The sequence below is a fragment of the Bactrocera oleae genome, chromosome 3 (assembly GCF_042242935.1).
Source record: "Bactrocera oleae isolate idBacOlea1 chromosome 3, idBacOlea1, whole genome shotgun sequence".
Taxonomy (NCBI): Eukaryota; Metazoa; Arthropoda; class Insecta; order Diptera; family Tephritidae; genus Bactrocera; species Bactrocera oleae.
Window position 1 is genome coordinate 25475932 of NC_091537.1, and position 24983 is coordinate 25500914.

At 33.8% G+C, this 24983-nt stretch overlaps 1 protein-coding gene across 9 annotated transcripts in view; it reads right to left on the reverse strand.

Annotated features, from left to right (window-relative positions):
• Positions 1–24983, reverse strand: part of CadN (neural cadherin) — a 291717-nt gene that overhangs the window by 244900 nt on the left and 21834 nt on the right. For all 9 annotated transcript variants that reach the window (XM_070106306.1, XM_036374376.2, XM_070106307.1 and 6 more), the window contains exon 2: positions 9009–9085. The gene's annotated coding sequence lies outside the window, so the exon portion shown is untranslated. The remainder of the gene's footprint in view (positions 1–9008; positions 9086–24983) is intronic.

Genomic DNA, 24983 nt, shown 5'->3' on the forward strand with positions numbered 1-24983 from the left:
GGTGCAACTTTTTATAGCATAAAGGGGTATAAAAAAAAGCCTTTATCTTGAATTTGATCAGCCAGTTTATATGGCAGCTACTTATATGCTATAGTGGTTGGATATCGGCTGTTATGACAAATGAGAGCGTCTTCGTGGAAAGAGGCCGTGTGCAAAATTTCTAGTCGATGTCTCAAAAAGTGAGGGACTAGTTCGCACACACAGACTGACATGGCTAAATCGACTTAGCTCTTCACGCTTCAATTATATGTATACACACTCGTATGTACATATATGTATACTTTGTAGGATCTCCTTTTGGGTGTTACAAGCTTCGTGGTAAACTAACTATACCCTGATCAGGGTATAAAAATATTTATTATTTAGGGTCTAAACCCACTGAATGTATGTATTATCCATTACTTTTGCCTATATCTAAATGAATATTTGTGAAATATTATTTTCGCTCACACTTTCTTAAAATTGCTTCTTTCATAATCAAACAGCCATGCATGAAAGGAAGAGCACACATATTTAAATATATATACATGTATAACATTATATCCCCACAAGAAACTGCTGAAGGGTTCACCAATCCACTCACATTATTTTTGTTTGTCGTGACGGACAGTTTACTTATTAACTGACCGTCACTGTTATTGTTAAACAGAGACATCTTCGAATTATATTGCTTACATGTGTAAGAATGAAATAGCTAAATGCTTTAGTACTGTCACCACTGAAAGTCAAATGAACAGTAAACTGACTGTCGGTGTTACGATTTTTCCGAAAGCAAAATTTTGTATACGTCAAAAAGAGTTTCGAGAAGTTCTGAAATACTTAAGTAGCTGTTATTCTGTGTCATAAACCAAAAGTGTTGCGTGCTCTTACGCAATAACTTTTTTTGTGTTAAAAAATATTTAGTGTAAAATACTATTATCCATGCTAGAATATTTATAATATTAGGAAATAAGCTGTTAAATATATTGTATTTGTAATGCCCTGGTTCTATGCACAGATGTTAAACATCTCTATAGACTTGTACCAGATGAAATAAATAAATAAATAAATATAAATAAATAGTTTTTAAATATAATATACGTAAGCTATTATTAGGTTTCAAATAAAATTATATTTTTAGTTAATTTTAACTTTCATTTAGGCATTTTTAAATACCGAAATATTCATGAATTGGTGAAATACGTACAGCAGAGCTTTTGAGAGGAGTAAGCATGGAATTAAGTGAAAATTTATTTTCATAATTTATTTTTTAATTATGTATACGTAATTAAGAGTTTAGAATTTATTAAAGAAATGAAAATTATGTTATCTACTGCGCAAAAGAACTTTTTACTTATGATAGCTTATCAGTCATAACTGAAAATTTTCAGCTATGATGGGTTTATGGTCAGCAAGGACTCAGAAAAAGACATGAAAGTGAGCAGTATAGATATATAGTGAATCAATTCCGAATATCCATGTGTTAAAGAGAGATGAAAACTCACACACATACGTTTGTTTACATCAGTTTTTGCACAATGCTTTTAAGAAAATGATAAAAACTTTGTTCTGCGCGCTGACAAAACTTTTTCAGCTTTGACTGTCATATTACCGGCTAGATGACTGTCATTGTTCTTGTAGGGATGTGCACATATATATGTGCATATGCAGCCACACACTGTTGCGCCATTCTCATTTCCAATAAATTTTTTCACAAGCGAAAGCAATGTTCACTACATTTTAATAACCAGTCTCGAAGTACTTTGTGTTTTTGCTATATAGAACTTCCATACATTTGTATTTACGTACTTTTGGCATTGGACATTCTCATGTTTGTATTTTTATCACAGCACTTCACATTTTTCTTGATGTATATTCCATGAAAATTTTGATAGGTTTTCATATCCTGCAGACGGGCAACAGTTTTTTTAGTACTTGAGGGCGCGCGCACTTCATTTCGGCAACCTTTCAAGCCTAACAAATTTAAATAACCAAAACTAAAATAAAGTGGACATGTATACATTACTACATTTAAGCAACAATAACAACATGACGTATCGAACACATTGCTCACATATGTATGCTATCTATCGAAATTTGTCTTTTCCAAGTAAAATGCAAGCATTAGGCTGAGCCAACTAACCTATCGAATTTGTGGTATTAAAAGAATATTTTTCATAATAAATAGCATCACTTTTTAAACTTGTGGTATTAATTTTTTTAGAATATAAAATTTCCTAGGAAATCTACCTCAGGTTTTTTTATTTGAAGAATTTTTATATTTAAGTGCTTTCATTGTATATAGGATCATTTTATCCCATAAATTCGATATTAGTTTTTTGTGACTCACCCTAATATACATTCGAACACATATGTATAGATGTATGCGGGTGTGCTCCCTTGTTCGTTAGAATAAATACACACACTAATATAATATGTTGAAATGACATTTTGAATGTGTTTTTGTTGTTGACTACCACTGCCCTTGTGTGTGTGATGATAATGAAGGGCAAATGATTAGTACCCAAGTTGAAGTATTATCGAAAGTGTTATACATTAATGAACGCATTGTTTCACACTTACGACAAAGGGGTAAAAGGTCTTCCTAAGCTAATAAATATATTAACTTTCCTCTATAGAGCAAACAATTTCAATTTTGTTAATAATTGACAGTGGTCACATATTGGGACTTTTTGTTTTTGCTTAAGTATCGCACTTAATAAAGTTTTTTCTTTGATGTTGTTGAAGTGATGTAATCGCATTTGTCACAGCAATTTTGTACTAGAGAAGTATTTTTCTTTCAGGCTGTCAACGTACGTATTAATAAAGATCTACAAATAAGACCTTTCCAATGTGGATTGAAAATTTGAAGAATTCTGCGTGAATTTTTCTGATAGAGTTTTCCCAAGAAGAGGGTATGTGGTTAAAATAATATTATTTTTAATTTTATTTACGAATATAGATCAAGCGAAAATTTTAATGTAGAATGGAAGGTGAAAATATCTCACTAAGCGAAACAACTACAACTATAAATTTATTTGATGAAGTTTGAAATTTACTGTGTTGTGTTTTTGTATATGGACATAAGTTCGAAACGTCAAACAGACCTATAGATTTCATACGGTTAAGTCCTCGAACTGTAATGAACCGTCGCTGATTAATACACATATTCTCTTTAATGTAAAGTACCTATTTACTACTATACAACTATCACTGAATTGACATTTATACATATCTCCCAAAGTAATTTCAATTCACATGCTCTATAGCACACACATACATATGTACTATATGTATACGACGAGATGTTGCTACAATCCTCCATAGGCCACAGCAGTTCAATTCGATTTTCAGCAGAATATTGACCTTTTGTTTACGATGTGCCACATAACATCGAAACCACGGTCATATCAACAAGCTGACCAAACGCCCGCATGAAAGTCACTTGCACACAACCATATATACCTACATATTTTATATGCCACATACGAGGCAATATGCACGCTGGTGGTGTGTAATTATACTTCATGAGCACATTAATTTAATGATCATCATTTTATAGATATTTATCTTTAGCAACTATGCGATCTTGCCAACTATTGAATATACACATTATTGTATATGGATGTGAAGGATATATATATATGTACATATGTATTTATTTACTTGATTGTACATAATTATGTATAATTTTGACAACACATAAGTGTCGGTTATTCGTGAGAATGCGCACTCAGCATGCGTTGCAATAGTTAATAATATAAAGTTCGTCGTGTTAAAATTGAATATCGTGGTTTATTATTTCTTACGTTCAACAAAACAATATATCTAAACCAAAAATAGCAATAAGATTTCATGACTTTTATTAAAACATGTTTCAATCGAATCCGCTCTAAGGGATTTCTTATACGACAGTAATATACGGAGCATACCAGCTGGTTTTGACTTAATCTTATTTTCCAAAACGTAGATTATAATGGTAATTGTTATTAATCGGTTCCATACATGAAATAAGGTCTTACATATATACATATTTCTTGAAATATATTAGTAATAAATTACGTCTGAAATGAATATATCGAGTCTTAAGTGGAAATATTTTCATTGTAGGATGCATGTCCAATTAAATATGTATGGATACCCATCTGAGATAGCAGTTTGACTTTATAGAGCTAATTGTTTAAGATGAAATCTGAACATATCTCTCAAACTAACACCAAATTTGACAAATTCAAAAGTTTTAAAATGGGAGTTATTGGATCACAACAGCACTTAGTTCCACACACACCGAAAGAGAATATAAAAATATAAATGGGTGAAGTAATTTAATTACATTTTTCGTTCTTTTTTTAATTATTTTTCACTTATGGCAGCGCTTCTTCCAAGACACTTCTCAGACTCTATTTTTGGTATAGCCTTTTAAGCGATTTCCGTCTATCTTGCAAAACGACGATCCTTTAATGTTCTCTTAATTTTGATCTATAAAACAGGAAATAGGACTAAGTCACATGGTGCCATTTCTGGCGAATATTGGCTGGAGCATCGTTACAGTATTGTTTTTGTTTATTAAAAGAAAACGTTGTAATGTCGTACTTTATTATAACAGTGGTCTTTTTTTAAAATTACCAATTTATTGAAAATAATGGACGCATTTTTTGATTTTGAGCGTCTAGCAATGAGACTAGTCCATATAAAAGGAAATTTCGTTTAGATTAGATGCAAATCACCTCGGTAACGAGATTAGCAAGTGTAATTTTTGTATGGCGAAATGTTACTAAATCCTGTAGATTCAGTATCACTGTTTTGCTTAGCGTGCATGCTGTCACTGGGTACCCAAATATATCTATCTTTATTTTACGAAAACTTTCCTGACGCTAAAATGAATTTATTAATTTGACAATTTACTCGGTTAATAAACATGCCACAATTTTAATAATACAGTTTTGCACGCTCTTCGACATATTTAAAATATTCATAATTCATACAAAATGCGGCAGTATCTTTTGCTCGTTGCCACCCGAACGTAGTACCTCGTTGCTTGTTTGAGTTTTGGAAATTCGCGAGCTCCAACAATGATAAGCAAATTTGTAATTAATTCAGTTTAATTGAAGATTTTCATGTAGCGATAAAACTGTTGCTATTTTAACATTACCAAAGCTGATTTCCCGAAATAGCAAATGAGACAATGAGAAGAGGCGCTCAATGCACTTGCTTCTCAAAACTTAAGCCGCGTATTTGTATTATCAATGTACTTGCATATAAATACACACATATGTGTGATGTGTATTTTTGTATATGTATGAATTTTGATGTGAATATAATTCATTGTTTCTCCATTTCTGGCTTATAGCAGCAGCGCTACTTTTCGTTTAGCGTCGTATTTACAGTCAACTTTATGCTGTTAAAATCAAACTAAAAGTTGGAAATTTCGAAACTGGTGCTTACTGATTCCGATACTGATTGTCTGTAGTATTTTCTTCCCTTGCTAATGTTCAAATTGAAAAGCAAATAACGGTGCATTGCGTACTTCAAGGGCTTAAAGAAATTTTTACTCAGCTAATCGAATGAAGCATTGTACTTTCTGATAATTTGGTCACTTAACCTTGCAATAAAATCTTTCATACTGACTTACTTGTATATACATACATATGTATGTATATGGTATAAATTCAACCAGAATTGCGAAAGTTGTAATATTAAGTACATACTTGTATAATGTGGCCTTGGAAAGTACCCACCGATTCTAGCAATCAATAAATAAACAGTATAAATCAAGTCACAGCCAGGGAGATTAGTCTGTACCGAAGGCTAGAATAAACATAGTCAGATTCCCGATTTTCATTAGAGCGTTCCCACATTTTAGAAGAATTATTTGTGGTAACTTCTATTTTAATATATTCACTGTTGCATAAAGCAATATATTCACATGGAACCCCCATCCTTTATAAAAGTAGACGGGTACACGTTTGAGGCACATCCTTCTCGAACGCACCTGCCAACAAAAAAAAAATAACAACTAAAAAAACCAGAACAAACATTATCTAGGTTGCACCGAAACTACCTATAATACCTTTTACAAATCAAAAAATTCCTTTCTATGCCTTGATTTTGATCAGTCAGCTTGTATGGTAACTATATGCTATGACGATCCGCTCTAAACTTTCTTCGAAGATTGCACCATTGCTTTAGATAATAACACATGCGAAATTTCGTGAAGCAGTTGTTTTAGATGGGATCGTTCAGTTTGTATGGCAGCTCTATGCTATGTTAAAGTGATCCGATATCCGCAGTTCCAGCAAATGAGCATGAAACTGAGGGACTGGTTCGTACATATACAGACAGACGGATAGACGGAATTGACTCAGCTCCTCATGCTGATCATTTCTATGAATATATTTTTTATAAGGTCCTCAACTGTTCCTTCTGGATGTTACAAACTTCGTGGCAAACTTAATATACCCTGTTGAAGGTATAAAAACACAAAAACACTTCAACAGGAGTTAGGAACATTAATAACAATAACAACCAGCAAAGCAACTGCCAGTTAACAAAGTTGAAGAAATCGAACTTTGAAAGTAGCCGAAGCGTAGCACCTGCTACGATGAAAGAGAGATAACAGCAGAGCAAGTATTGGTGGGCGAGAACTGGAGAGAAACTTAGTGTGTTCACATTGTGACCAATGCGTACAATAAACACGCACCACAAGCACTGAAACTTTTAATAGTATCTTGCCGCCAACAGTTTGCACTTCACTTTTGGATAGTGCTATTGCTTTCACATTGTAGCAGGCAGGGCAGATAAATAGGTGTATGTGTATGTAATTTTCTAGAGTAGCAATAAAGCTTTCCTTGCTATTTGTCTGCTGAATAAGTTTCAAGGCTTAGGGCTGAGGTAAACAAACTGCTTATATTGGATTTTGCCATTTCGGCTGACACTTTTGGTGGAATTTTGAATTTTAACTTATCTTATAACGCATGTGATATATGAACGTGCGTACTTTTGTATGTATTGTATATCTATATATTCATATATCACTTATATGCAACTTATTGCATTAAGTATTAAAGTGAAAGCGGAAATTGCTTTATGCAAGTTTTCAAGTCTTCTTGCTTCCGTTGGACGCTCTCGCATACTTGTACAAAATATATATATGTATGTATACTTTATACTAAATAAACTTTGCAATTTTGTAAGTGCAAACATTTCTACAGTTTCACTTGTTTGGCAAATTGCTTACACAAACACGAAATATGCCTTCATTGTGTACAGACAATGAGTAGTGTCAGCTGTGGCAGGGCTTTGTTTCCCCTCGAACAGTTGGTCTATGGTGCAGCGTTTGCCGGTAGTCAAAGTTTAAAACAATCAACACCAGTGGGATTAAGCTCTCAAGTCTATTATGTAGTTTCTTGGATTAAAATAAAGAAGATTAGCAACAGTTTCGAAAGTTTAACAAACATCGCCTCAAGTGCTTTTTAGGTCAATAATGAATTTTAGAGTTTTAAGAGTTTGATTTGTGAAAAAAAACATTTCTTACTGTAAGAAAAACAGATATACTTTTATATTTTGGATATTAAACAGAGCATGTTACAGATTGTTTGAAAGGATATGTTTGTGGAAAATAGGCCCATCAATTGTCAAACATTACTCTTAAGTGATTATGAATATACATACCTGCAGGAAAAACTTTTATGTAAATTTCGAAACAATAAATAAAATTCATCATAATAATTTTAAATATACAGTTAATAAATAAAAACTTAAAGTAAAAATTTGAATGCTTTGCCTATAGGTTCGCCACTTGAGTTCAAGTGTTCTAGATCTAATCTTCAGGAAACTTACGTTAATGTTAATCAGGATATTGATTCGAAAGACATTGAAATTAGACCTACGTAGCTTTTTGTGTATTGAAAAGAGAGGATAAATGAAATTGTTTGTTTTAATAAAATACCATTTTTTGGTGACAAACGCAATTCACTGTAAGTGGTTTGCTGAACACTGTAGAAGCAAAATAAGCACCGAGCTTCATGAACACAATGCATATTCAAGATAAGCTAGATTTCTTCTTAAACGTCATTTCAAAAGTGACTAAAGTTTAAATTATCAATAGCAAAAAGAAGGAAAAACGATAACTTCAGCTGCATCGAGGCAATAATACCCTTCACAAATAAAAGGGGTTTCCACATAAAGTCTTAATTTGGATCGATCAATTTGTATTGCAGCTATATGGTAGTGATCCGATTTGAACAATTTCTTCGGAGATTATACTGTTGCTTTGGATAATAATGCCAACTATCATGAAGATATCTCGTCAAATAAAAAAGTGTTCCATACAAAAACTTGATTCCGACCGTTCAGTTTGTACCTGATATCATCGGTTCCGACAAATAAGCAGCTTCTTGGGGAAAACAGAACGTGTGCAAAATTTCAAATCGATATCTCAAAAACTGGGGGGCTATTTGACAGACGGACATGGACTCAGCTGATGATTTATATATATATATATATATTGTGGAGTCTCCGGCGTTTGCTTATGGGTGTTACAAACTTCGTGGAAACTTAATATACCCTATTCAGGGTAGTGGTGGACTCTGGACTGAAAATTATTGATAATAATACAACATGAAAATAAATCTGATTTTGTTTCGAAAAAAAGCAAATCCGTGCTGTGGGAACATTGTTTGAAGCAAATACAAGAAGTAGACGGTGACAATAAATTTTCGACGATATAACATGAAATTTTTTTTACCTGATGGTAACATACCGAAAGTAAGAAAAAATTAAAATGTCAGGAAAAGCAAGCAACGCCTGGGAATTTTTCGAGGATTTCGATGTGAAACATGGAAACTTATTGGACTCAAGTTGTACTGTTACATTGAAAAATGTGTTGAATGACGAAACAAGCACGAAATTCCTGCTCCTCTTTCACCTAAAAGCTCGCGATGTAAAGTTTTACAACTATCAATATAATCAATATATCGCCTTCAATGGCCTATGCTAAATATTGTAATCGAATATAAATATTGGCTTACCTTTTTTCCAAGCAATTTTGTAATTGTCCTACTGTAAGTTTAGTGAGTGGACGCATAGTATTCATTATTTTCAGCCTCTGAAACAAAAGATAAATTTAAATAATTATGCGTATACCATAAGGGCAGGGAAAGTTAATTAATTTAAAGAAATTCCTACATTTATTGGTGAAAGTTAATCACACTACTTTCTCTAAACAAATTTTGTTCCTCATTTAACGAAATGGATAATATTCTATGTGCTTTGTGAGCGACAGAAATCCTCTACTCGCCCAAATATGTTTATTCAGTTTGATAATATCTAGTATTCGTCCATACTATATGCCACACACATCTTTTCCAAAAACAGTCATCTGCAGACGATGTGCCCCCACATACACACCTTCTTACATAACATTACGCAATGACATATTGTAATCTGAGCAACCAATTCAGAGCGCTGCTCAGTGAATGTGAGTGAAAATCACAAATAAATGTCCTTATAAGCATGTGCTCTCGACAAAGATTATGCGCATTTATGAATATTTCTTTTTTCTGTTATTACTTATTATTATTATTATTGTCGAATCAACATTTCACGCACGTCTGCGAACACACTCAAACGACACTTGCATGGACACTCAAGTCAAGTTATTGTGGTAATACATACACATATGTATATGTATGTTTGGATATGGCAGCATCGTTGGGGGTATAATATTTTTCTAAGCGCCATGACTTATTTAATGCAAAATTTCAGTTGCATATGTATCATTTTATAGTATTCCATAGATAAAATGTAGATGCTTGTATTGAAACTACATAAATTCATTATTTTGTGCAGCCTTACGAAGTGTAGCCTTTTTAGAACCGACAGCTGTGGCAAACAAAAGAACGATTTTATCTAGCTTTCAAGTGAAGGGAAATAGTAAGCTTTTTATCAAATGCAGCAAAGCTTGCGTAGAAAGTTGATGGAGGAGTCTATTGTGGGCAACTATGCTTCCGGCTTCCAGACCACTACTACTTTTTTCAAGCAGAGTCGATCTGCTGGTCGGAAACTTTTTAGAGAATTAAAATATTCGGAAAACCATTCGACGAAACGATTTTTTGTAGGATCAATTAAATATTTATCTCATTCAAATTTTACTTTACTGTCCCAATAAATGTCAGTTCTGACGGAGCTAACTAAAGCATGTATGATTGTTCTCTCCAAAATTACAGCAATCAAAATATGGAAAAATGTTGTTAAGACTAATATTTAACTTCTGTGTATATAAGTTTATATTAAATAAAACAAGAAAAAACATTAACTTTGGCTGCTCAGAAACTATAATACAAACTAACAGTGGCCCGATCTGAACAATTTCTTCAGAGATTTTACCTTTGCCCTAAGCAATAATTCGAAAATTTCGTGAAGATATCTCGTCAAATAAAAACGGTTTTTTGATCCCTCAATTTGTATGACAGCTATATGCAATAGTGATCCGATAAATGAGCAGTATATACAGACAGGCGGACATGGCTAAATCGACTCAGATCGTCATGCTGATTATATACCTATATACTTGTATTTTATAGCGCATATTCGTGGCAAACTTAATATACGCTGTTAAAGGCATACAAAAAGCTAATAACACCCGCTCAGACGAGTTAATCAGAAGATTAGATCGCTGTGACCTTCAGGTATGAATTATATTTGCATATCATAATTTAATTAATGGGCCAAGATTGTGTCTTAGTGGATACCTCACATAACTATGAAATGAGCAAAAGGCAAATTTGCTTACATATATACAAATGTTTGCATTGGTTTAATATGACAACAAATGGTTTCCATAATCGTTTTTCGGTTGACACGAAACTAATATATTTACATACACACAAGCACATGCACATTGAATTCAAACAAATCAATCAATCAAAAATGTCTACGTATACCTATATATAAACCGCATTATATATCACTGATATACTATGTGAGTTCATTTTAGTCTTCGCTGTTATGTCTGAAGACTTGTCAACTGTACAGCATGCTCTCACTTAAATTTCAGACATCTTCAGAATTCAATTATAATAAATTATAAATTATAATAATAACGGGGTTATTATAATAACCCCTTATAATTATATTGTTAATTAAGCTAAATGAAAAATTTCACGAAAGCATTTGATGGCTGTCTTTACCACATCCGCAAATCAATAGGAAATTAAATAATACACATGCCACTAAATAATAATAAGGCGGCATATAAATATTTTCTGTGGCTTGATAAATACAATCAACAAATTGTTGTTGTTTTCAGACAATACAATACTTTACAAGCTCTAAACTAAGTAAATGCCAAAGTTATGATGCATCTTTGAATAATTTTAAATTCAACACAAGCTCGGACATATTGAAATGCCCTTGATCAACCTCTGCTACTTTAATTTACAATTGCACTAAAAACAGCGTTGATTGGGTGATGTATATATTTTTAGAGACCTGAGATGGTTCTTTCATTATACAGCACTCACAAAAAACACCCATGAATATGTATATCGGAAAATTATAAAAAAAAAATTTGAACAGTACCCATGCTTGAACAGTACCGCAGATACCGAATATGTGGACCCCTGTGCTAATGGCTGACTTTCTACCGAATATATCGGTCAATTTCTAACATAGTTGTATATTATTGAAACTCAGACAGAATGTTTTTCTGATAATAATGTACCCTTGTATCAAAATAAATAAAATGGGGTCAATACGTCCTTTAGCTCGCATATACTTAATATAAAGATTTTCGAGCTTTCATTTCACTTTATACCCGATATGTATCGGCCAATAGGTAAGATTTCTTAGCAAAATTAAGTGAACGTATTATTTTGGATATACTATAATGTAATTCCGATAATAAGTGTCAAATATTTTAATGACAATAAGTATAATTCTTAAGAATAATGTGGCTTAGTGTGGATTATCAACCAATTTGGTCTAGACTGAGGTGGCCATATTTTTCCGGGATCCGTCCCGGATTTTTTAGTCATCGATTTTATAATTCACTGAAAATTGCGACATATAATAAGTGAGAGAGCAACACAAATTTATTCAATGCATTATTTTTTTAATTTCTAAGCCCGGGACGGCCGGGACGCTTAACTGGGAATCCAGACTGACTGTCCGGCCAAACCGAGACGAATGGTAAGCTAAGTCTAGACCTAGGCCTAAACCTCATATCCCTAATAGAGTGACTTCCAATTATTTGGTTTACTTTCTCTTCATATAACCAATATACTAAATTGTCCTTTTTATTTACTAATAATCCAGATTTTGAGAGTATATTGCTTTTATATGAACTTTTTGAGTTATGATAAAATAAATAAAAGATTTTTTCAACAAATGAAGATCTTTAAATAAAACCGTTTTCCTATGTACTTTTTTCTAAAATAATAATGTGGGCTTATTACTTACGCTTCAACTACTAAAAAAAATTTTATTATCAAGGTTAAAAATTTTAATTCCATTAAACGGCAATATTTTTCAGCGGCACCAAATTTCAAGGAAACTTTCGTGACGGATGCTTGTGGTAGGCAGATTGAAAAGTTTAATATGAATAGTGATGTGAGCGTTTTCTTCTACTATCTATATATATCTATATATTCTCGCAAATATTATTTTAGTACATCTAAAATGCGAATATTTATGCCATTAGTATCTTTACTGTTTGGCGGGAATAGTGTTCCATAATTAAACCGAAAGTCATTTGAGAAGCAGAAGTACCTAAATCAGCAACAACAAATAAGGCAGAAAAAGAAGAATTTAAATAAATAATGCTTTGTGTAGTTTTTGAGTGGCTAATCGGCGTGAAGACAGTAAGCTGCATAAATATGTCCCCATGTGGCAACCAAACTGCCTAATAGCACACAACACAAACTCAAAAGCAATCAAGAACTCATTTCCTGTTTGAGGGGCTCCGTAGCGAGATACAGCCGCACATCGCCTGATGCAAACAAGTATATAAAAATATAAATATTGTATATATATATATTGTGTACTCTTAATAGGCGAAGACAACATTTGCTAGCAAAGGAGCATTTTACACAGAGGCTGCGTAGCTATAGAACAGGGAATATGCAAAATGCCGCGTTTTTCATGCGACAAATGTCATTAAGTTATTAAGAGCAGCCACAACAACGGCAATGGCGGAACAACAAAAAAATGCTCATGTTGATAAATATATGCAAGGATGCTATCGATGCAATCCATGTGCATATGAATCTAGGGCTAGAATAGGTAGACGAAGTATATGTGAAAATGTAGTCGAAAAGGGATTGGAGTTCATACTCGGAGGGTCATATTTCAATTATTCTGAGAAAGGTTGCATATTTAAATTAAATTAAAATCAGTAAATGAATCATTATTAAGGACATAAAAATAAATAATAAGAAAATGAAAAAAACTTTTTTTAAATTACCGTGAGCTACAAAACTCAGTGCCGGAGATTCGGAACCCACTAGTTGTATGAATATATTTCAGTTTCTCTATTTGTTTCAATATCAGGTTATTAAAACATAGAGGTTTTCCAATATCTATCACTGGTTTCTAAATTATTTTTCCATTAATATAATAAAATGAATTTGTGGTATTTTGATAAAGTTAGTTAAAAGAGAATATATATATTTTTTTATGTGGGCACATCTTGTTGTTGATAAGGAATAATAATGTTGATCTTGTGGTGACCAAGGGCAAGACAACATGCGTATCTCAAAACCAGCGTAAATACCACCAACAATCTGACTTGGAGATCAAGCACGAAATAGCTCTTGCTGACAGGTTCTACTTAGGGATCGGTAGGCAAATAAGAAGCAGATCCCTCTCTCGATGATAAAAAATACGCTCAATAGGTCTCTTATCATTCCCGTCCAATTATATGGCACAGCAACATGGATGATGATGAACCGAGATGACAAAGCACTTTAAGCATTCGAAGGAATTGTTCTTCGCAAAGTCATTGGAGCCGTCCGCGAAGCCATGAGTATCTTACACAAAGGAACTATGAACAGTATGAGTTCCACGCCGACATGGATATAGCTTAAAATCCAACAAATGTGCAGGGTAGGCGAAATCATACGCATGGAAGCCGATGCTCCAGCGAAAAGCTCTAGCGATTAAGGACCCATAGGTGGACAATGGAAGAAAGCAGCTCACGCATCTAATGGAAGGACCTAGTACATAGGGCCCTATCTGCACTTGAAGCATGACCTCGCAAAGGATGGAGGCAACTATCGAAGTTTTTGTCCTCGGTACAGATCGACCCATGGTTGTAGTGCCAAAGACGAACAAGTAGAATTATGTTGTGTGTCGAAGAAAATACTGTCACTGGCTTAAATGTCGGATATTCTTATCCTATCACTTAATATGCTGAAGGTAAATACCTCACAAGCCACTAAGAATATGTTAACCAAACCTAGTTAGAAGATTGTCATTTAGCATTACCCACTTACCCGCTTACCTATTTATTACAATTGTGCTTACAAGTGCTAAATTCAGTAACTCATAACTTCCAGAACATTAAATTTAACGATTATATTAACACAGCAGTCTTACAAACGAATCAAAATTGATAGTGAACTTGACACCGTTTTCTTTTAGATGAATGATGACTACTATATACAGATTGGTTGCAAAAAACTGATGCCACAAACTTCTTTGCTGATCGTTGTGACTTCACCTGCTTTGGAGCTGAACAACCAGCTTCAGCCCACTGTAGACGGTCTTATTTCAATTCGGAAGTCGGTTTTATTCTGCTTAAAACGCTCCAAATTATACTGAGAAATTATTTTTCGATCCAGTTTTGTGTTAAACATTTGTGGCACTAACTTTCTAAACAGCTTTTTCATATGTAATGCTTATAGCATAAGCAATTTCACGCTTAGTCAAACTTGGATCTTCACTATCAATATTATGAAATTGCTCAATGATTTCTGGTGTAGTTGGAGTTTTTGGTCGTCCTTTGCGTGGATCGTCTTCAAGCCTAGTACGACCACATTGTAATTCACCAGCCCGTAATACAGCGGTTCGTTTTGAGGACGAGGACTCCTTATACACTTCTAACAATTGTTCATAAATTTCCTTTGCTTTTGAACCTTTCAAACCAAAGAATCTAATCACTGCGCGATATTCAATTTTTTCCATATTAAAAAAAAAAAAAAACCTCAACTTCAAATGGCTTGTTTACAAGAGTTAATTGACAGAATGACTTGTAACTTAGCATGTTGAGAAAAAAAAATTTGGAGCTAGTAGTGCTATTTCTTGGTGAGCACTAGTCACTTTTCAACCAACCTGTATACCACTTCTGCTACCGTTTGACCGAAGTAATCAAACTTTGTAGCATAACATTCTCTTGACATCCTCCCATTAAGTTTTGATAATGGGGTACATTGAAATACAACCAGATAAATGAATCATATACTCATGCACGTACGTGCCCCAGCCCAGATACTGAAAACATCATTCATTTACGAAACTTCTTAAAGATTTTGAGTTAGCATTTTTCTGACAGTATGATCTGGTACTAAATGTGATTAAAATCGGTTAAGGTCTTCCGTTGGTCTTCATGTACCTGATATAATCATTATATAAAGATATTTCACATTACTTATTTCAGCTGACGTTATGCCGAATATACTAATCAATATGTAAAACTGATGTACCAAACATAAGCAATCCTCAATTAGTTGTTTTGAGGCATACGTTTCTAACAGTTAGAGTATTAGCAACAGGCAGAGAATGGTCCTAGTGATATCACGACCAATCTGAACAGGAGTGAGTCGAATTACCATGTTACAGAGATATCATATAAACGACGTACATGTATTCATGACAGAAAGGGCCATTGAAGTTATGTTCACACTTCCACTTAAATTTACATATGCACAAACGCTCTTTTTCGGCTTAAAGACAATGTGTAAATTGAAAGTGAAATTAATTGTAGGATTAATAAAGCACAAGGCAAAAACCACTGTGACCGCAAAGTCTGCGTTGAAAATGTGAATATATAATATAAGGCAAGCTTGGGCTACCAACAAACAACTGTAGCGAACTTTTCGTGCTGAATTGCTGGTAATTAATTTCATATGCTGTAAGTATGAGTTTTACGATTTTAATTTTACAAGTGATTACAACGCGGTTGGGGGTTCGGGTAAACGGGCGGGCAGCGTGCAATGAAATTTGAAATGAAACGAAAAGTTGTAATTTAATATCATTGTGTAATAAGCAAAAATGAATATTTGGCTACAGCAACAAGAATATAATATTGTTGGTATGAAAGACTGAATCACAGCGGATCGCAATTTCATTGAAAACATATTCAATATTTTTAATTTATTTTCAATTAACTAACTTTTTCTTGTGGTCTGCATTTTATCTTCAATTTCGTCGCTATCCATCACTGCTTCATTGCCAACAAATGAAACACTTTACCACAGCGAGAAGCTGAAAGGTGCATCTTATACACTGGTGGGTGTACTCGATCCAAATGGTTATAAACTACTTTGCAACTAGTCAGCCAATTGAGTTTTTTCATGAGTGTTTATGAAGATTAAATTGGGTATAAATCTAAAGTTTTCAGTTTCATCAGTATTTATATATTCCCAGCAATGATATCAACATTAACAAAATATTCATATAGAAAATATATTTAGGATTTGAAATCATTGAAGTTTTAGCTGTTAAGTAGTTTTATATAGATACAATTTAGGTATTTTTCGACCTAGTTTATTTCGGTTACTATTAGATTTTAAATCAGTATGTTCTGACTAATTCTCGTCAAAATTTTGCTGTTACAATCTAGTATTTTTTCTGACAGAATTAGTCAGAGTGCTCAAGAAAAATTAATCAGTAATCAATCGTATAATGATTAGTACAATTCTGTTCTCTTTCCGACTGCTTTGTTCTCAGTTCTGAATTTCAAACTTTGTAATTATTTCGGTGTTCATATTATTATAATAATTCACTGTAGAGTATAACTATACACACCTAAATATTCATACGAACTGCCTAAGTACTAACGGTGACCGTCAAAATTCGAGTTGAAGTTTTTCCCTGTGGTTGCTTCCACCACTCTTTGCAAACCACAGTCAAATCAACGACCTAATTCATTTATGATATTTATTGGCTCAATGCCATATAGTCCATAGGAAAACAGAAAGTGTATGAGCCACTCTAGATGCAATTTATGCACTTACGTTGGTGGCTTTTTAAAGTAAAATTGCAAATGCTAAGTGTTTAGGTTTGGTAGGAAGTAAGACATTTATTTTAGATACAGTACTTTTACTACTACTTAAATATAGTTTGGCTCCCTGCCTGGTTGAAATGAACAGAACGAATAATTTTTCTAATAGGGATTGCGTTAAAAAACCAATAATATCTCAAATTTTAATTTATGGCAGTTTAGCAATACAATTTTCAGAAACTCGAAATTGTTTGTAGAATGTACTAGGTAGAGCCATTGAGAACGGTCTTTTGATATTTCCACTGACTAGAAAAAAAACTTCCTATATTTTGGATCTTGTTATTAGTGGTAAAGTGTTGCTTCGACAAAACCCACAATAATCTTAAAATTTTGTAATGATCACCATAGTTTTACATAAATTATGTATACATTAAATTCTAAACGAATGCTGATTGATTAAAGATGGCTCTTATAGATATGTATGTTGTACCAAAAAAGCGACATAAATCTTATGTCTTAACCGAAATCATTAATCGTTCAGTGTTGTAACCGCCGTTAGAAATAACGTTCTCTATTTTGGTGTTTTTATGGACCTATATTCGACCGCATAAACTGCTGAGCCCATACCTCTTCAACAAAATTACTACTAAAAATTGCTTTGAAATTTTTGAAACCAAAACTTATTTACACGAGATATAAATATATCTGTGATATGCATACATAGTAAAAGTTATATGCTTTTACATACAAATATGTTTCCACATATGTGTGTTCAGGCTTCCCCCAAGATTTTGTCACGACGCTGTGGAAAATTCAGGTATAACGGTACAATCTGCGATAGGGACACGACCGCACAAGTGCCACCTCAAAGGGTTGCCAAAAAGCCAAAAAGCTCAGTTCACATATGCTCGAAATCAAGCAATTGGTATATGTGTGTGTGGGAGTATATGTTCAAAAACACAAGTGCGCCCACATAAGCGTTAGCAATGGCAATGTGAAACCGTTATCGAATCGATTGGTATAGTACATTTCTGCACACCTACACGTGTATATGACCGTTTGTGGCGGTTCATAACGGTGCTTGAACTTTGAGGTGCGAAATCGAGTGAAAATCGCAAAAGCTAATAAACTGTGCGTTTACCTTTGAAAATGTTGGCGAAGAGTTGTATGTGTTTGACGATGTGTTTGTGTGCGTATACCATAGATACATAAGTACATATACGAGTATTCTAGTATAGTGTGATTATTTGTGGAGCTGTGGTATGAACACGACCGCTTCATTGCAGGTGTGCATTAATGGTTCTGTGGTAACTTTGTGTCGCATCAACTGACAAGCTTGTTGACTCTGCGCACCCAATGAGCTGGAAGCTATCTGTTACATGTGCTCCACTGATAGAACACTCAGCCAGTTGGTAGCCCAAAAAGGTCAAATGGTCTTATATTATATATATATGCATGTTCATAAATATATGTGTATGTCTATAAATACATATTTAATTAATCAAGCCAATCTACGTCGACCGGGTCAGATTGTGCTTTATCACATTCTCATATACATATACATATACACATGTATGTATGGGTATGAATGTTCGAATATCATTATTTTTTTCCTCAATTATAAATAGCAAATAAAATACATACCAATTTTATATTTTATATTCTCTCCCTATATTAAATATCATATGCAAGTAAATACATTTTTATCCCTGATTTTATATACACATTTCGGATGTTAAGTTTGCTAAGATTTTCCAATTCACTTTTGATTTAAAGTTATTTACTTTATTAAAAGGAGATTACTCTCATATCATATCCGAAATGTTGAGCAATCAGAATCCAAGGTTACTAAGACAAAACTCCATTATCTTAAGGGGAATTTATGAACAAGAAATTACTTTTGAGTTTCTTTGTATCAAAATACCCAGCACGCTTTTAAACCTATCCATCATTATGTTGCAAAAAAGAAAAGGTGTCACCATTACACCAGCACAGAAACCCTTTAGTTTGTTTTTTTGTTTTTAACTGTAAGAAAGGCGACCATGAAAAAGCGAATTTCCATCTGACAGCAAATATATCAGAAACTGCGGATATATGCATGATGGGATACAAACAATATGGCGCCGCTAGTTGAATGTATCCAACCACAAAAGCTGGGTGTCCGAAGCTTTAACACAAACAGCGAGATCAAATTGCGCACAGTGAAACCAATACTCCAAACAAAATGGAATAAATTTTTATAAAGCTAGTAGCCACACGCACTTTCCTAGCAAGCAGCTCTATTGTAGATTAAAATCCCGTATATTATTTTGTTTCAGATACTAAGAGATCTCAGATTCACCATTTTGAGCCACCATTTTGTATGAAAACCTTAAAATACAATTTTTTTATACACTTAACTTAAAATTTATTATTATTTCCTCACTCCCGGAATGAATTCTCAAAGTTTGGGCATTTTCGAGGGCTCGAGACTGACTTAGCCACTTATCACTAGCAATGAACGTTATGTCAACAGACTCCATAAATGCACACTAAAACAATTAAGAAAGAGCAAAGTTCGGCGGTAACCGAACTCTCCTCACCCGGGATAAGAATTTGACATTTATTATTCGACAAAACCGAATGAATTAAATATTAGCAATCTAATCAACTTATGTATTGTATGTATTTACATATGTATATTATCAGTCATATATTCACGAAGTTTCATTACTACTTTTGCTTCGTGACCAAAATTATTATTTTTAAATGAACCTAAAACACTTATATGAGATATATGTTATATAAACTCAACCAAAGGAGCTAAACTCAATATATTGGGCTTACATATATATATATATGTGCAAAAAGTCAACCAGATGTAATATATCAAATATATATATAATATATCGGAAGGTTTAAATTCGTACATTAGGTTTATGAAGCTTGGGTAATTATTGGCTCACTGTCATCAGATTTATTAAGATATTTCATATATTGATCGGTATAAGTGGTATGAAGTCAATAGGAGGAGAGGTACAACAAATTGTTTCCAGAAAAAGATGCTAACTTTCATTAAGTTACCTCACAGATGGACCAATATTTTACATAATTTTTTTTATTTAAAGTCAGCTAGAGACGCTGAGGTTCCCCCTGACTTGAAAAATCTTGGCCACATTTTGACTATTTTGGAACATAAGATGGTGTACCTTAAAAGCATTTTGTGTGAAAGGTTTTATTTCGTTAACTCTTTGAATGAAATTGAATCTTTAATAAAGCCAAAATAATGTTAAGCGCAAAATTGAAATTGTTTAATTCGTTCCAGAGATACAAGATTTCAACAAGAACTGAATACAATTTTTGCTACAATAACAACAACAATACAACAATTAAGTGTAACAGTCCAATAGAACGCATTTTTACTGGTAGTCAAGATTTTGTGAAATGAATTAATTACCAATTTACCTAAATGATTTCACACTGTAGACCACAATAATTAGTTGCTCGAGCGATAGTAAATCTATATTTGGAAATATGTGCAAAATTTTGGTAGAATATCAGATCAACTCTACTGAGGCCAATATTAAATTAGTCCCTTCATTTGGATTAAGATGTATAGTATTATCTTCAAATATATCAACTACTAAGAGCCGAGTTCTGAAATATAAAACTATATTATTTTATTTTGTGTAGTTGAATTGAAATATTTTAAAATTTTTTTAATACATTTTTATAGTAATAGACCTAAATATGTCGCGTTACCACTGCTTTTCGACATAAGAAGGGTAATGGAAGCGCATGAATTAACTGCCGGAGTAATGCCATGTCCACAATCACTCTGTTGCAATGTGCATAATTGTTGCATGCAACCACAGTTTGGACACAGCTAATAAACGAGTTGATGAATGGACTGGCTAACGCACTGTGTACACAGTCAGTCTTGTACAAAACAAAATTCACGAACGAATAGTATGTCGATTTATGGACCATTTTTTATTACATCAGCTTGGTATTTTGAACACAAGAATCTCCGTGCTCTTTGTTTTTGTGGTTAGTATTACTCGCAGCACATACAAGTGCATAGTACATTGTCGCGTGACACCGCATAAGCCAAATTCGGACATAGTAAGTAGTGGGTGATGTATTGCTTAAAATATGGCGCATTCGTTTTCATTAGCTTAGGCTGAGTTGAAGTAGCGGACTTTTGTCCGAAGATAAATTTGGTTTGACTTTATTACAGCGCAATACATATGCATATAATTTAACGAAACATTAGCTAAAAAGGTTTCGAGTTTTATTTTAATCTAATCGTAAATTATTAAAAAATTTTGAAATTCCGCATTATACGAGTATGGAATTCGGCTTAGTAATGCTATTTTCGCGAAATTAATACTTATATTTAAGAGTTTTGTCAACAAAAAACTTTCATCTTCCAAGTTAGCGATTCATCACAAATCTTATTTCACGGTCACTTGCAAAACAAGACAACCACTCCTACACATACACTACATCAGCGTATTTCCTGTGGCCGCTCATTACCATTCCGGAAACTACACTCATCTCCATTGCTCCACTCTTAACCTCCTCACTGCCGTTCACTTTTGTCTTGCACACTCAGCCAGCTAATTTTCCCCAGCCTCACTTAGCAATCATGCTGAATTTTTTCGCTCTCATGAAGTGTCTCTAAAGAAAATATTAAGAATTCCTTTATTGCCGCCGCTTCGAAATAAATTATAAGCATTGAGTGAGCGAGAAAGTGAAGTGCCCGCGTGTTCGATATGACCACCGAATGAAGCGAAGCCAAACACGAGGGAAACAAAACCAAAAAAGACAGCAACAACAAAAAAGGAAAAATGCCGAAAATTAGTAAATATTCACAAAGTGTACGCCGCACATCAACAGCATCATTATCATTACTTTTTATTACATTAGCATAACTACAGCTACAACAAAGAATAACAGCGCAAAGAAACCCAAGAACCACTCTTCCCGAATATAAGAAATGAGCGTCACTTAAGCGCGGCACTGGCCACCAAAATGTGAGCAGAGGACGAAGCTACGAAGCTAACAAAGCAACAATAAAAACAAGAAAAAATTCAACTTAGGCTGCACCAAACCAGTAATACCCTTCACAGGTACTTTTTTTAAAACTAATGTATGCATAACTAAATCTGAAAAAGTAGCCGGATCCAATGGAAAACTTTTGCTGTTCTCTTTAGCCACGTTGTTTGATAAAAGCTACCTTCACTTCGAATTAAGGTTGTTATCTTGATTTTAATCGGTCAGATTATATGACAGCTATGGTATATGCTTTTGTGGTCCGATCTGAACAATGTGTTTGGAGATTGATGCGTTGCTTTTGACAATAATCTGAGCCAAATTTTGTGGAGATAGTGTCTTGTGTATAAAAGGTTTCCATACATGTATGGCAGCAATATGCTATAGTGCTCCGACATAAACAATTCCGCAGCTTCGTGGAGAGAAAAGAACGTGTGCGAAATAAAAGATTGATATCTCAAAAACTGAAGGACTCGTTCGCGTATATACAGATGGTCATGGATAAGTCGACTCAGCGCATCACACTGATCGTTTATATTTATAAAGTCTCCGACGTTTCCTTCTGGGCCTTACTAACTTCATGGCAAATTTAATATACCCTGTTAAGGGTATATCAAGGGCGTTTATACGGTGAAGAAAGAGGCGACTTTGGTGTGGCGCAAAGTCAACATACATATGTATGTATGCATATAGTATATAGGTGATTGCGGAACGATTGGCGAATAATATTAGAATGTGGAAATCAAACTGAAATCAGATGCCAAAAAGTTAAGGTTAGCATCCGTACATACAAGTATCTGCGAGTATGTATATGTTCCTACGTATATAAATACGAATTCGAATAACAAGTACTCTAAAATGGTTTCAAGTAGAAGAAGGTTTACCATATGTATGTATTCAGCAGCAAATTTTCGATTTCAATTGGAAAATCGCCTTGAAATTATGTGGATAACCTTATTTTCAGTGTGCACTGAGTAGACGTGAATACGTACTAATTCATTCGGATTTATAATTTTTATACTTATAAATTCAATACGTCTTTATTTGCTTGTAAAGAAGCCGTCATCCAAAATTAATTTTAGACTTTTTCCAATACGAATATTTGCAAATATTTTGAAATATATGTACGTGTGTATTTAAACAGCCAAATTATCTTTCCCACCGAATTTCCTACTTTCGTGAAATAAACTTCCAGAGACCAGCTTAAAGCATAATTATGCTTACCAACAACATTCGAATCGCCAACGTGAGAGGGTGGAAAACTGGTCATTCGTTGACATTTACTATTAAATCACAGCCATCGTACAATTGGTTCGTGGAATATATGGTAGCATTTTGGTATTTAAAAAACGTGAATGAAGAAATAGATATACATAGACATAGTATATCCCCGTTTCTATGACAATATATTCTGCTGATACAAAACGAGGTCTGATGAGTATTATCCGGGTTCCGTACTAGGCGACAATAAAAAAAGTCTCCACACAATGAACCTCATCGAGATAGCCGACATACTGAAAATATCAAATGAGTGTGTCACAAATTATAGAATATAGAGCGAATATAGAAAAGCTGGAAGATCTCTATTTTTGGTGGATCGGACGCCTTGGCATCTACATATATTATATTATACAATGAAACGGATTTTCAGTTCGAATTTTTCGGTCTGTCTGTTACTTGTAATATAAGTTGACTACAATACCAACTACAACATTACGTCGGCCACTTTATTCATACCTACCATACATATCTGACTGGTGTCACAGCAGGTGTGAAATTAAAAAGTCAATTAACAAAAGTACTTAAAGTTTTGATTTATGTATGTAGTTTCGTACGAAAAAAAGTTTGCCTTAACATCGTAAATATGCTAGGGTGAAGAGGCAAGTCGCTGCATATACATTCCTCTCAAGCTATTTAAATATTTACATACATATGTACTGCTATTACATACATCTATAAAAAATCAATGACCGAAGTAGGTGTTTGGCCATTTCTTTAAACAAGCAAGACGAAATTATTATTTAAATAAGTCTCGGAGTTTCCCTAAGTCGCTGAGGCGCTCCCTTTTAGTCCGTCGGCAAGTTGAGTACAACCGTTCCCAGTATATACCATACACACATTTACACTAATGCAGTTAGTGGTGAGCTCGAAGCGAAACACATTAATTGCTTTTAATGGCTGCCGGCGGTCAAAGCGACGTTGACGATGCTGGGCGTCAAGTCGCAAATCTTTTAATTAATTTGCCGTCAAGAAAAAATAGTATAACAACACACATACAACAGCACGTAGTACGCACATAAGTGCCTTACAGGTCTCGGTTTATTTATACATATATGCATTTAGCTTAACAAAATCAATATTGATTTATTGACAAACTTGAAGTTGTCGACTGCTTCCAATATTTCAGGTGTGTTTGTTAGCGATCTTTTCAGTGTTTCGTATTAGTTTGCATTATTCTGTAAATTAACGTCATAAATCACTGGAATGCTTTTATTACAATGACTTTTTACGCTACTAGCGAGAGTGAGAGGGCGGGAGTGGCAAAAGCTAATACAATAGTTAAATCTGAAAAGAAGTTTGAAAGTAGGTAAAGGGTTCCACCATATCACTACTTCACTTTACTGGTTACAAACAATCCACTCTCGCATTATGACCCCACCTTTATGGTTGCTTGAAACGGAAGTTATAGGTTTGGTTGGTCTGCTTCGTCTTCGATTACTTTGATGGTTCGTGATACAGAAGCTTG